This window comes from Salmo trutta, chromosome 4 (genome assembly GCF_901001165.1).
Source record: "Salmo trutta chromosome 4, fSalTru1.1, whole genome shotgun sequence".
Taxonomy (NCBI): domain Eukaryota; kingdom Metazoa; phylum Chordata; class Actinopteri; order Salmoniformes; family Salmonidae; genus Salmo; species Salmo trutta.
The window spans coordinates 32,104,401-32,116,278 of record NC_042960.1 but is presented as its reverse complement, the minus strand read 5'-3'; positions in this window follow the sequence as shown (position 1 = coordinate 32,116,278).

Genomic DNA, 11,878 nt, shown 5'->3' with positions numbered 1-11,878 from the left:
TAAGGATTATATCACCTCCACCCTACCTGATGCCCTAGACCCACTCCAATTTGCTTACCGCCCCAATAGGTCCACAGACGACGCAATCGCAATCACACTGCACACTGCCCTAACCCATCTGGACAAGAGGAATACCTATGTAAGAATTCTGTTCATCACCCAGCTGGCTTAGTATGGAGCGTGAGGAGTGTCACCCCTTCTCTATTGGTGCTGTGATTTTGCCACCTGTCAATCTGGAGATGTCACTTTACCGTAACAATCCTATTATACATAGCACAGTCCGAATCTGGAAGCAAATTAAAGTCCACTTTGATCTTAGACCAATATCATTCATGCTTCCTGTTGCCAGGAATCCCTCCTTTGCCCCCTCTAACCTTGATAACACCTTTGAGCGATGAGGAGAGTTGGGGATAAGTACCATAGGGGATTTATATATAGGAGGGACCTTTGCTTCCTTTGAATCGCTGAGGGAAACTTATAATCTTCCCAGAAGTAACTTTTTCAGATACCTACAGATTAGAGACTATTTTAGAAAACACCTCCCAACGTTTGGGAATGCTAAACCTTCCATGTTTGACGGATGCATAAAAATATGCCCCACCTCAGACAAACTGATATCTCGTATATATGACGCTTTTCGATCTGTTAGCGCACCCTCTACTGATGCCATTAAGGCAAAATGGGAGGAAGAACTAGGGACTGATATTTCGGTGGCAGACTGGGAGGACAGCTTGGAGTATATACACACCTGCTCCATTAACTTCCGACATTGTCTCATACAATTCAAGGTACTACACAGATTACACTATTCCAAAACCAAACTGCATAGGATATTTCCTGGTACATCCCGTATGTGTGATAAATGTCAGGCTGAGCAGGGTACACCACTCCACTGCTTTGCCCTATGCTCTAACTTGTATGGGTATTGGTGTGGAATTCTTGGGGTCCTCTCTGAAGTTCTGGAGACTTCAATAGATCCAGACCCGCTTCTGATAATCCTGGGAGTGTCCGATTCCCTAAAAGGATTAACCAACTCCCAAAAACAACTCATCACTTACAGTCTCATTTCGGCAAAAAAATGTATCTTGTTGTTTTGGAAAAGGAGGGAAGCGCCCTCTACCAAATTATGGCTCAGCGAATTGGCAAACACTGTACACTTAGAAAGAATTAGATATATTCTGAACAATAAATTATCAACATTTGATCAAATCTGGCAGCCTTTCCTCTCTTACTTGGACCAGTCGGCGCTGTGAATTTGCACTTTTTAAACGCACTCTCAATTGTCATATGGTAATCTACCTTTGGGCAGCATGTGCTGGCCCCGCCACCCGAGCAGTTGGGAGGGGAATAGGGTGGAATAAGGGGGGGATAAAGGGGGGTATAAGTGGGGGGTTACATCGACCCTTTGTCTTTCTACCTGTCCTTGTTCTGTATGTCTTATTTTGTAATATTTGTTTTGTGCCCAGAACTCTGGGTCTTGGTTAATGTCTGTTCTCTTATGTTTAGATAAGAACTGTAAACTTTTATACCTATACACCATTCTTGTGTGTGTGTTCAATAAAAAATATTTGAATGTGAAAAAATGAATTAAATTAAAAAAATAAAACAAATTCTGTTTATCAATTACATCTCAGCATTCAACACCATAGTACCCTCCAAACTCGTCACTTGCACACATGCACAATCGAGAGCATCCTGTCGGGCTGTATCATCGCCTGGTACTGCTCTGCCCACAACCGTAAGGCTCTCCAGAGGGTAGTGAGGTCTGCACAATGCATCACCGGGGGCAAACTACCTGCCCTCAGGACACCTACAGCACCCGATGTCACAGGAAGGCCAAAAAGATCATCAAGGACAACAACCACCTGAGCCACTGCCTGTTCACCCCGCTATCATCCAGAAGGCAAGGTCAGTACAGGTGCATCAAAGCTGGGACCGAGAGACTGAAAAACAGCTTCTATCTCAAGGCCATCAGACTGTTAAACGGCCGTCACTAACATTGAGTGGCTGCTGCCAACATACAGACTCAATCTCTAGCCACTTTAATAATTAATAATTGATGTAATAAATGTATCACTAGTCACTTAAACAATGCCACTTTATATAATGTTTACATACCCTACATTACTCATCTCATATGTATATACTGTACTCTATACCATATACTGCATCTTGCCCTATGCCGTTCGGCCATCGCTCACCCATATATTTATATGTACATATTCTTAATCATTCCTTTACACTAGTGTGTATAAGGTAGTTGTTGTGAAATTGTTAGATAACTTGTTAGATATTACTGCACAGCTGGAACTAGAAGCACAAGCTTTTCGCTACACTCACCTTAACATCTGCTAACTATGTGCATGTGACCAATAAAATTTGATTTGATTTGATTTGGCTGGATGTCCTTTGGGTGGTGGACCATTCTTGATACACACAGGAAACTATTGACCATGAAAAACCCAGCAGCATTGCAGTTCTTCACACAAACCGGTGCGCCTGCACTTACCCCGTTCAAAGGCACATGAATCTTTTGTCTTGTCCATTTACCCTTTGAATGGTACACAAACTCACAGCAACACCATCATCCCAGAAACCCTAGACCCACTCCAACTTGCATACCGCCCCAACAGATGACGCAATCTCTATTGCACTCAACACTATCCTTTCCAACCTGGACAAAAGGAACACAAAAGGAACACGTGAGAATGCTGTTTATTGACTACAGCTCAGCGTTCACACCATAGTGCCCTCAAAGCTCATCACTAAGCTAAGGACACTGAGACTAAACACCTCCCTCTGCAACTGAATCCTGGACTTCCTGACGGGCCGCCCCCCAGGTGGTAAGGGTAGGCAACAACACGTCTGCCACGTCGATCCTCAACACGGGGGCCCCTCAGAGGGCGATCTTAGTCCCCTCCTGTACTCCCTGTTTACCCATGACTGCGTGGCCAAGACGACACCATCATTAAGTTTGCCGAGGACACAACGGTGGTAGACCTGATCACCGACAACGATGAGACAACCTATAGGGAGGAGGTCAGACACCTGGCAGTGTGGTGCCAGGACAACAACCTCTCCCTCAACGTGATCAAGACAAAGGAAATGATCGTGGACTACAGAAAAAGGAGAGCAGAGCACTCCCCCATTCTCACTGATGGGGCTGTAGTAGAGCAGGTTGAGAGCTTCAAGTTCCTAGGTGTCCACATCACCAACGAATTATCATGGTCCAAACACACCAAGACGGCCCGACAACGCCTATTCTCTTCAAGAGACTGAAAAGATTTTGCATGGGTCCTCAGATCCTCAAAAAGTTCTATAGCTGCACCATCGAGAGCATCCTGACTGGTTGCATCACTGCCTGGTATGGCAACTGCTCGGCCTCCGACTGTAAGGCACTACAGAGGGTAGTGCGTATGACCCAGTACATAACTAGGGCCAAGTTTTCTGCCATCCAGGACCTCTATACCAGCTGGTGTCAGAGGAAGGCCCTAAAAATTGGCATAGACTCCAGCCACCCTAGTCATGTTCTCTCTACTACCGCACGGCAAGCGGAACCAAAGTGCCAAGTCCAGGTCCAAAAGGCTTCTTAACAGCTTCTACCACCAAGCCATAAGACTGCTGAACAGCTAATCAAATGGCTACCCGGACTATTTGCATTGATTGACCCCCTCCACCGCCTTTTTTACGCAGCTGCTACTCACTTTTTATTATCTATTATCTATCTAGTCACTTTACCCCAAACTACATGTACATATTGCCTCAATTACCTGAACTAACCTGTACCCCCGCACATTGACTCGGTACTGGTACCCCCTGTATATAGCCTCCTTATTGTTATTTTATTGTTGCTCTTTTATTTTTTTGTTTAGTTTATTTAGTAAATATTTTCTTAACTCTTATTTTTCTTAAACTGCATTGTTGGATAAGGGCTTGTAAGTAAGCATTTCACGTTAAGTTCTACACCTGTTGTATTCAGCGCATGTGACAAATAATCCGATTTGATGTACACAATCCACATCTCAATTGTCTCAAGGCTTAAAATCCTCCTTTAACCTGTCTACCCCACCTTCATCTACACTGATTGAAGTGGATTTAACAAGTGACATCAATAATGGATCACAGCTTTCACCTGGATTCACCTGGTCAGTGTATGTCATGGAAAGAGCAGGTGTTCTTAATGCATAAGTGTTGCTCTCCACTTTCTGGAGGACCGAGTTTTGAAATCAGTGGAAATTGAGTATGATCGCTAAGGAGATGGAGAAAACACCTGTCTCCGGATTACATCTTCAAACTAAGGGCAGCCATGGCATCCGTGACAAGGAGAAGCTTCCATCCAAGATGTACACAGGTAAGATGGTCTAACTAGCTACATTTTCAGATATGACACGTTTCTAATTTTGACAGAAAGTCGTTTTCATTTCAAGTTAAAGTGTGCTGTTAGCTAGCTAACGTTAGTTGGCTGGCTCACTAGCTAACATTACATGCATGATCTTATTATTCGTATCTCAGAGCCTTTTGCTTTGCTAGTTATAGCCTAATGTTAGCTAGCTAACATTGAACCTGGTTGGTTAGCTACCTGTAGATTCATGCAGGGTACTAACACCATGAGTTGGGATTATGGTTCATTGTTTACCTAGTTAGCTACATGGCTTAACAAAAGACTCCACCATGCAAGTAACCATTTCAATAGAATGTCACTGCAACAACTGATAGACGTAGCTGTTAAATTCGCCCTAGTGCAGAATAACTGATGAATTTACAATTGCTCAACACAGGTTGAATATGGCCGGTGTCAGAATTGCCAGCAGTATGGTTGCAGTCACCAACTCTCTGGATAACATAAAAACAGCCTAACCAGCTCTGCTAGGGCAAGTAAAATGGTCAGTGAGCTGTTCTCTCAGTTGTGTCTGGAAGTAGCTAGCAAGCTAGCCAACATTAGCCAGTTTGCTTGGGTGCTTGACTGCTGCTGTTAGGACAGAACGCTCGGATCAACCCTTAAAGAGATGGGTGAGGCTAAGCTTAAGAGGGTGTGAACAATGCTGAATGGGTGTAGACAAAGAAGAGCTCTCCAGTAGGTACCAAATGATTCAAAGGCAATTTTCTCTAAAGTGAGGTTACAAGTTTATCAACTTTCAAAGCAGAGTGGCCTCCCGGGTGGTGCAGGGGTCTAAGGCACTGCATCGCAGTGCTAGCTGTGCCACCAGACTCTGGGTTCGAGCCCAGGCTTTGTCGCAGCCGGCTGTGACCGGGAGGCCCATGGGGCAGCGCACAATTGGCCCAGCGTCATCCGGGTTAGGGAGGGTTTGGCCGGCAGGGATATCCTTGTCTTGTTGTACAGTAGCGACTCCTGTGGTGGGCCGGGTGCAGTGCACGCTGACCAGGTCGCCAGTTGTACAGTGTTTCCTCTGACACATTGGTGCAGCTGGCTTCTGGGTTGGATGTGCATTGTGTCAAGAAGCAGGTTGGGTTGTGTTTCGGAGGACGCATGGCTCTTGACCTTCGCCTCTCCTGAGTCCGTACGTGAGTTGCAGCGATGAGACAAGACTGTAACTATTACCAATTGGGGAGAAAAAAGGGGTAAAAAATACAAACTTTCAAAGCATAATTACTTTCCCATTGTTCCTCAAATGCAGTGTATGATATACCATTTTGTAGCTCTGTGTCTCTTTAAAATGTTAAGACCGAATCAAGGCTTGTAATAGCAAAAGGGTTGAATACTTATTGACTTAAGACATTTCAGCTTTTCATTTTTTATTAATTTGTACACATTCTGAAAACATAAATCCACTTTGACATTATGGGGTATTGTGTGTAGGCCAGTGACACAAAATCTCAATTTAATCCATTTTAAATTCAGGCTGTAACACAACAAAATGTTGAAAAAGGCACTGTTTCTACTGTATGTCATCAAGGGGTAGGAAGAAACTAAAGGCAGACAAAGCCTGCAACTCCTATACTTGTCTATATTAACACCACGATTCCACACAGTACTCACCGAGACATTTACCAATGTAAATACGTTAGCTTGTTAGCTTGTGGGGTGGGTTTCCCAAAAGCATAAAGATCATTTTTAGCATCAAGATCATCATCAGTCCATCATACCATTAAGCCCGTAACTGGAACATAATTCCCTTTTTAATTCACCTTTTCTCTCCACACGTATTCTGACCTTGAATATAACAATGAGAATAGCATGCTGTACACTGGCTATTCTTTTGGGGTGGAGATTAAAACCTGTTGGGGATAGGGGGCAGTATTTGCACGGCCGGATAAAAAACGTACCCAATTTAATCTGGTTACTACTCCTGCCCAGTAACTAGAATATGCATATAATTGTTTGATTTGGATAGAAAACACCCTAAAGTTTCTAAAACTGTTTGAATGGTGTCTGTGAGTATAACACAACTCATTTGGCAGGCCAAAACCTGAGAAGATTCCAAACAGGAAGCGCTCTCTCTGAACATTTCAAGGCCTTCTTGATCATCTCTAACCAAAACAGGGGATCTCTGGCATAACGTGACATTTTCTAACGCTCCCATAGGCTCTCAGAAGGCGCCAGAACGATGAATGGTGGCTTTGCAGGCCATGGCTGAAAAACATTAGCGCATTTCGTAAGTGGTCGATCTGAGGACAATGAGACTGGAGGCGCGTGCACGAGCCGACACCATGTTTATTTTCTTTCTCTTTGAATGAAAACAACGACTCCCGGTCGGAATATTATCGCTTTTTTACGAGAAAAATAGCATAAAAATTGATTTTAAACAGCGTTTGACATGCTTCGAAGTACGGTAATGGAACATTTTGAATTTTTTTGTCACGAAACGCGTCGGGCCCGTCACCCTTCTTTACCCTTCGGATAGTGTCTTGAACGCACGAACAAAACGCCGCTATTTGGATATAACTATGGATTATTTGGAACCAAACCAACATTTGTTATTGAAGTAGAAGTCCTGGGAGTGCATTGACGAAGAACAGAAAAGGTAATCAAACTTTTCTAATAGTAAATCGGAGTTGTGTCAAAAATAGCTAGCCTGTGATGGCCGGGCTATCTACTCAGAATATTGCAAAATGAGCTTTCACCGAAAAGCTATTTTAAAATCGGACATAGCGAGTGCATAAAGGAGTTCTGTATCTATAATTCTTAAAATAATTGTTATGTTTTTTGTGAACGTTTATCGTGAGTAATTTAGTAAATTCACCGGAAGTGTTCGGTGGGAATGCTAGTCACATGCTAGTCACATGCTAATGTAAAAAGCTGGTTTTTGATATAAATATGAACTTGATTGAACAAAACATGCATGTATTGTATAACATAATGTCCTAGGATTGTCATCTGATGAAGATCATCAAAGGTTAGTGCTGCATTTAGCTGTGGTTTGGGTTTATGTGACATTATATGCTAGCTTGAAAAATGATTATTTCTGGCTGGTACTCTGCTGACATAATCTAATGTTTTGCTTTCGTTGTAAAGCCTTTTTGAAATCGGACAGTGTGGTTAGATTAACGAGAGTCTTGTCTTTAAAATGGTGTAAAATAGTCATATGTTTGAGAAATTGAAGTAATAGCATTTCTAAGGTATTTGAATATCGCGCCACGGGATTCCACTGGCTGTTGAGTAGGTGGGACGCAAGCGTCCCACTGGCCCAGAGAGGTTATTAAGGTGTGTTTAAAAATAGGTCTACATATTCTGGCCTGGACGTAATTCTCTCATGATTATACCACCTTTACATGCGAGGAAACAATGAATAAATGTCACATCCTGATCTGTTTCACCTGTCTTGTTCTTGTCTTCACCCCCCACCAGGTGTCTCCCATTTTTTCCCATTATCCCCTCTGAATTTATACCTGCGTTTTTTGTTTGTCTGTTGCCAGTTCATCTTGTCTTGTCAGGTCATTCCAGCGTGTTTCCCATTTTTTCTGTTTCTCAAGTTTTGTTTTCTAGTCTTCCCGGTTCTGACCATTATGCCTGCCCCGACCCTGAGCCTGCCTGCTATTCTGTCCCTGATTTACTCTGACTTGGATTACTGACCTCTGTCTGCCCTTAACCTGCCATTTGCCTGCCCCCTGTTTTAAAATACATTTCTGAGATTATAACTGTCTGCTTCCTGTGTCTGCATCTGGGTCTTATCCTGAGTTGTGATAGTACGAATTGGCGATGACTGACCCGGCAGACTGGGACCAGCTCTGCAACGCTGTCTCCTCCCAAGGAGCCACCATTGGAAGACAAGGAGCTACTTCAAAACCTTATGAAAGCACTCCAGATCTTAGCGGAAATCCAATACCATGCTTTCAATGCATTGCTGGAGCAATTCCACCGATTATCTACTAGGCAGCAAGCCACTACGGTAACCCCCAGACTCTCAGTAATCCCGCTACCAGCAGCGCTTATACCCAGCCTACTCCGGCTACCTGGGAACCCCGCTTACCTCCTTCGGAGCGCTACGCTGAAGATTCAGGAACCTGCCGGGCATTTCTCTCCCAGTGCTCCCTCATCTTCAAGCTGCAGCCCTCTTCGTTTAACTCGGATCGCTAGAAGATAGCGTACCTGATAACGCTGATGTCCGGGAGGGCACGCTACCCGGGTGTCGGAGTTGGGATTATCCACACAACCCCTCTCCATTCCCATGAATGTCAGAGCACTGGATGGTACTACATAGAGCCATGACTACATGGAACTCTATTCCACATCAAGTAACTAATGCAAGCAGTAAAATTTGATTTAAAAAACTGATAAAAATACACCTTATGGAACAGCGGGGACTGTGAAACAACACAAACATGGGCACAGACACATGCATACACACACTCACACGATAACATACACACTACACACACGTGGTAGTGGTGGAGTAGAGGCCTGAGGGCACACAGTGTGTTGTGAAATCTGTTAATGTATTGTAATGTTTTTAAAATTGTACAAACTGCCTTCATTTTGATGTGACAGCAGCTAATGGGGATCCAAAATATAAACAAATACATTGATCCCTAATATTTTGAACCGTTTTCTCCATATATTCTAGGAAGTCTGTCGATAAAATTTGAATTAAAGGAACACCAAATTTAAGGGTATGGCTTTAGGGCTCCCGAGTGCCGCAGTGGTCTAAGTCACTGCATCTCAGTGCTAGAGGCGTCCCTGCGGACCCTGGTTCAATTCCAGGCTGTATCACAACCGGCTGTGATTGGAAGTGCCATAGGGTGGCGCACAATTGGCCCAGTGTTGTTAGGGTTTGGCTGGGGTAGGTCGTCATTGTAAATAAGAATTTGTTCTTTACTGACTTGCCTAGTTAAATAAAGGTTAAATATAAATAATAGATACAGTAAATGTACTGGAAACCCTATTGAACGAAAACTCCACGAGAAAATCTGTTGGCCAGCAAGCGGGAGGATTTTCAGCAGTTGAATTCAATTTTTTCAGCACGCACTAGGGAACCACGCCTGCAAAGCCTGTTACACACCTCGATAAGGTAAGTCTGAATACCAACACTGAGAATTGCGTAGGAAAGGTGTGCGTTTGTCTGAATTAGGTCCCACGTGCATAGTAAAACAAATAAACACTTGAAACAAATAAACACTATAAGACCATTCAACATGGTAGCTTGTGTAGCCTGCAGTGTATAGTTCACTCTCAGTAGGCTACACACAATCATGGTTTGGATTTGATTTGATCTAGGAGGGAGACAGCTGTCAAAGAGCATGTGTGAGACAGTGCTGTAGGCTACATTACTAGCCAGGTCACCCGTGATTAAAAGCTTAGATTATTGGACGTCCATCCATGTCTGAGTATGTCGGGAGATGACGTGGAAACCGCCCACTAACCGCCCACTAGGGGCACCAGTGGGTGTTGAGAAAGTCAGAGCTTGTTGACATTACAGTATGTTAGAATGGGTGTCAGGATTATCCTTACATCCATAATAAGGGGGTGACATCATTCTCCTCTCACCAGGTATCATCCCACTGCATGTAAGAATGATATCATCCTCCCAGGAGAGTGGTCACATGGTGCACTGCATGCGGATTAATAATTAATGAACAGATTCCTCCATTTGAAGTGCTGAGGAGACAGCCATAGCCTATATTAGGGTTGAATATTGTCCTGGTATTTTACAAATGTTCCATCCTGAAAATAAATCACTTTTCTCCTGGGAAACCCGGTTTTTCCCACCAAAACCGGAAGTGTCATTCTAAAGCATATAAAACATATAAATATGTCAGGATTTGATTAGAGCTTTGATGGGCATGAAAATTCAAGCCTGATGCTACCTGAGCCTGATGAGCCATAAGTTAAAGACATTTTATGAGCCCTACATTAAAGACATTTTATGAGCCCTACATTAAACACATTTTATGAGCCCTACGTTAAAGACATTTTATGATCCCAAGGCCAAAAAAGCCCAAATGATTGTGCCGTTATCCAAAAAATAGCCTATGATACACAGTAGGCTATATGCTACCGCACATTCCTCGCAACAGGAAAACATAAAAGCCCACAGATGTAACTATGCTCTCTTGGTTAAATAAATGAAAGAAGCTCCAGTAGGCACATTTTGTGGACTGAATTATTTGGACTGGAATTACTCACCTTGTTCAAACCATGAAGCTGGGACAGAACATACGTTGCTGGTGCAGGACATGCGGCCTACAAAGTTCATATGCTAGCGAATTTTATAAACATTTTGAAATATAACAGGGCCTATTTTACATTTAGTAGGCTGACACATATACTGTCAGAATATGTCCCCTAATGTTGTGCATATTAGCCTCATCTCTCTATTGTTGCTTCATCCCTTCCAGCAGTCAGATGAAGTACATTTTGCTGCCCTTACACTCAACACTAACCAGGATTCACCTGACCAGGTGACATTTTTCCACTCCTCAATTGTCCAAAAATGTGATCATGTGCCCACTGGAGCCACTTCTTGTTTTGAGCAGAAACCAGTGTGGTCGTCTGCTGCAATAGCCCATCCATGACAAGGATCAACAAGTTGTGCATTCCAAGATGTCATTCTCACACATTTTACATTTTAGTCATTTAGCAGACACTCTTTTCCAGACTGACTTGCCATAGTGAGTGCAAACATTTTCATACTTTTTTCATATTGGTTCCCTGTGGGAATTGAACCCACAACCCTGCCATTGCAAGCACCATGCTCTACCAACTGAGCTACACAGGACACAAGGGACAACCCGCTATTGTACTGCGCTGTTATTTGTCTGTTTGTGGCCCGCCTGTTAGCTTGCACAATTCTTGCCATTCTCCTTCGACCCCTCATCAACAAGCTGTTTCCCTCCCACAGGACTGCAGCTGACTGAATGTTTTTTGTTTGTCGCACCGTTCTCGGTAAACCCTAGACACTGTCACGTGTGAAAAGCCCAGGAGGGCGGACGTTTTCTGAGGTACTGGATCCTGTGCGCCTGGCACCGACGATCATAGCACGCTCAAAGTCACTAAGGTCACGAGTTTTGAAAATTCGAACGTTCTATCGAGGCGTTCTAATGAATGCCTCGACACTTGCCTGTCTGCTTTACATAGCAAGCCACAGCCACGTGACTCGCTGTCTGTAGGAGCTATCCACTTTCGTGAAAGGGGAGATGTACCTAATAAACTGGCCTGGCAGTGTAGGTGCGTCCAAATAATGTCTCCTTTCTCCTGAAGTGGGAGGAAGGAGAGATTATTGTACAGTAGCCTATGGGGCCCAGACTGGTGTTGGAGAGGTAAACTCAGTTTAGCATGACTGCAAACATGGGCAGAAACATCAATTCTTTGACATACTATTGATTAATAACCTCTACAAGTCTAAGACTGGGGGGGGGGTCTACTAAGCTAACGTATGGAATTGTTTTAAAATACCATGGATCATTAAGCTATTTGATTTTT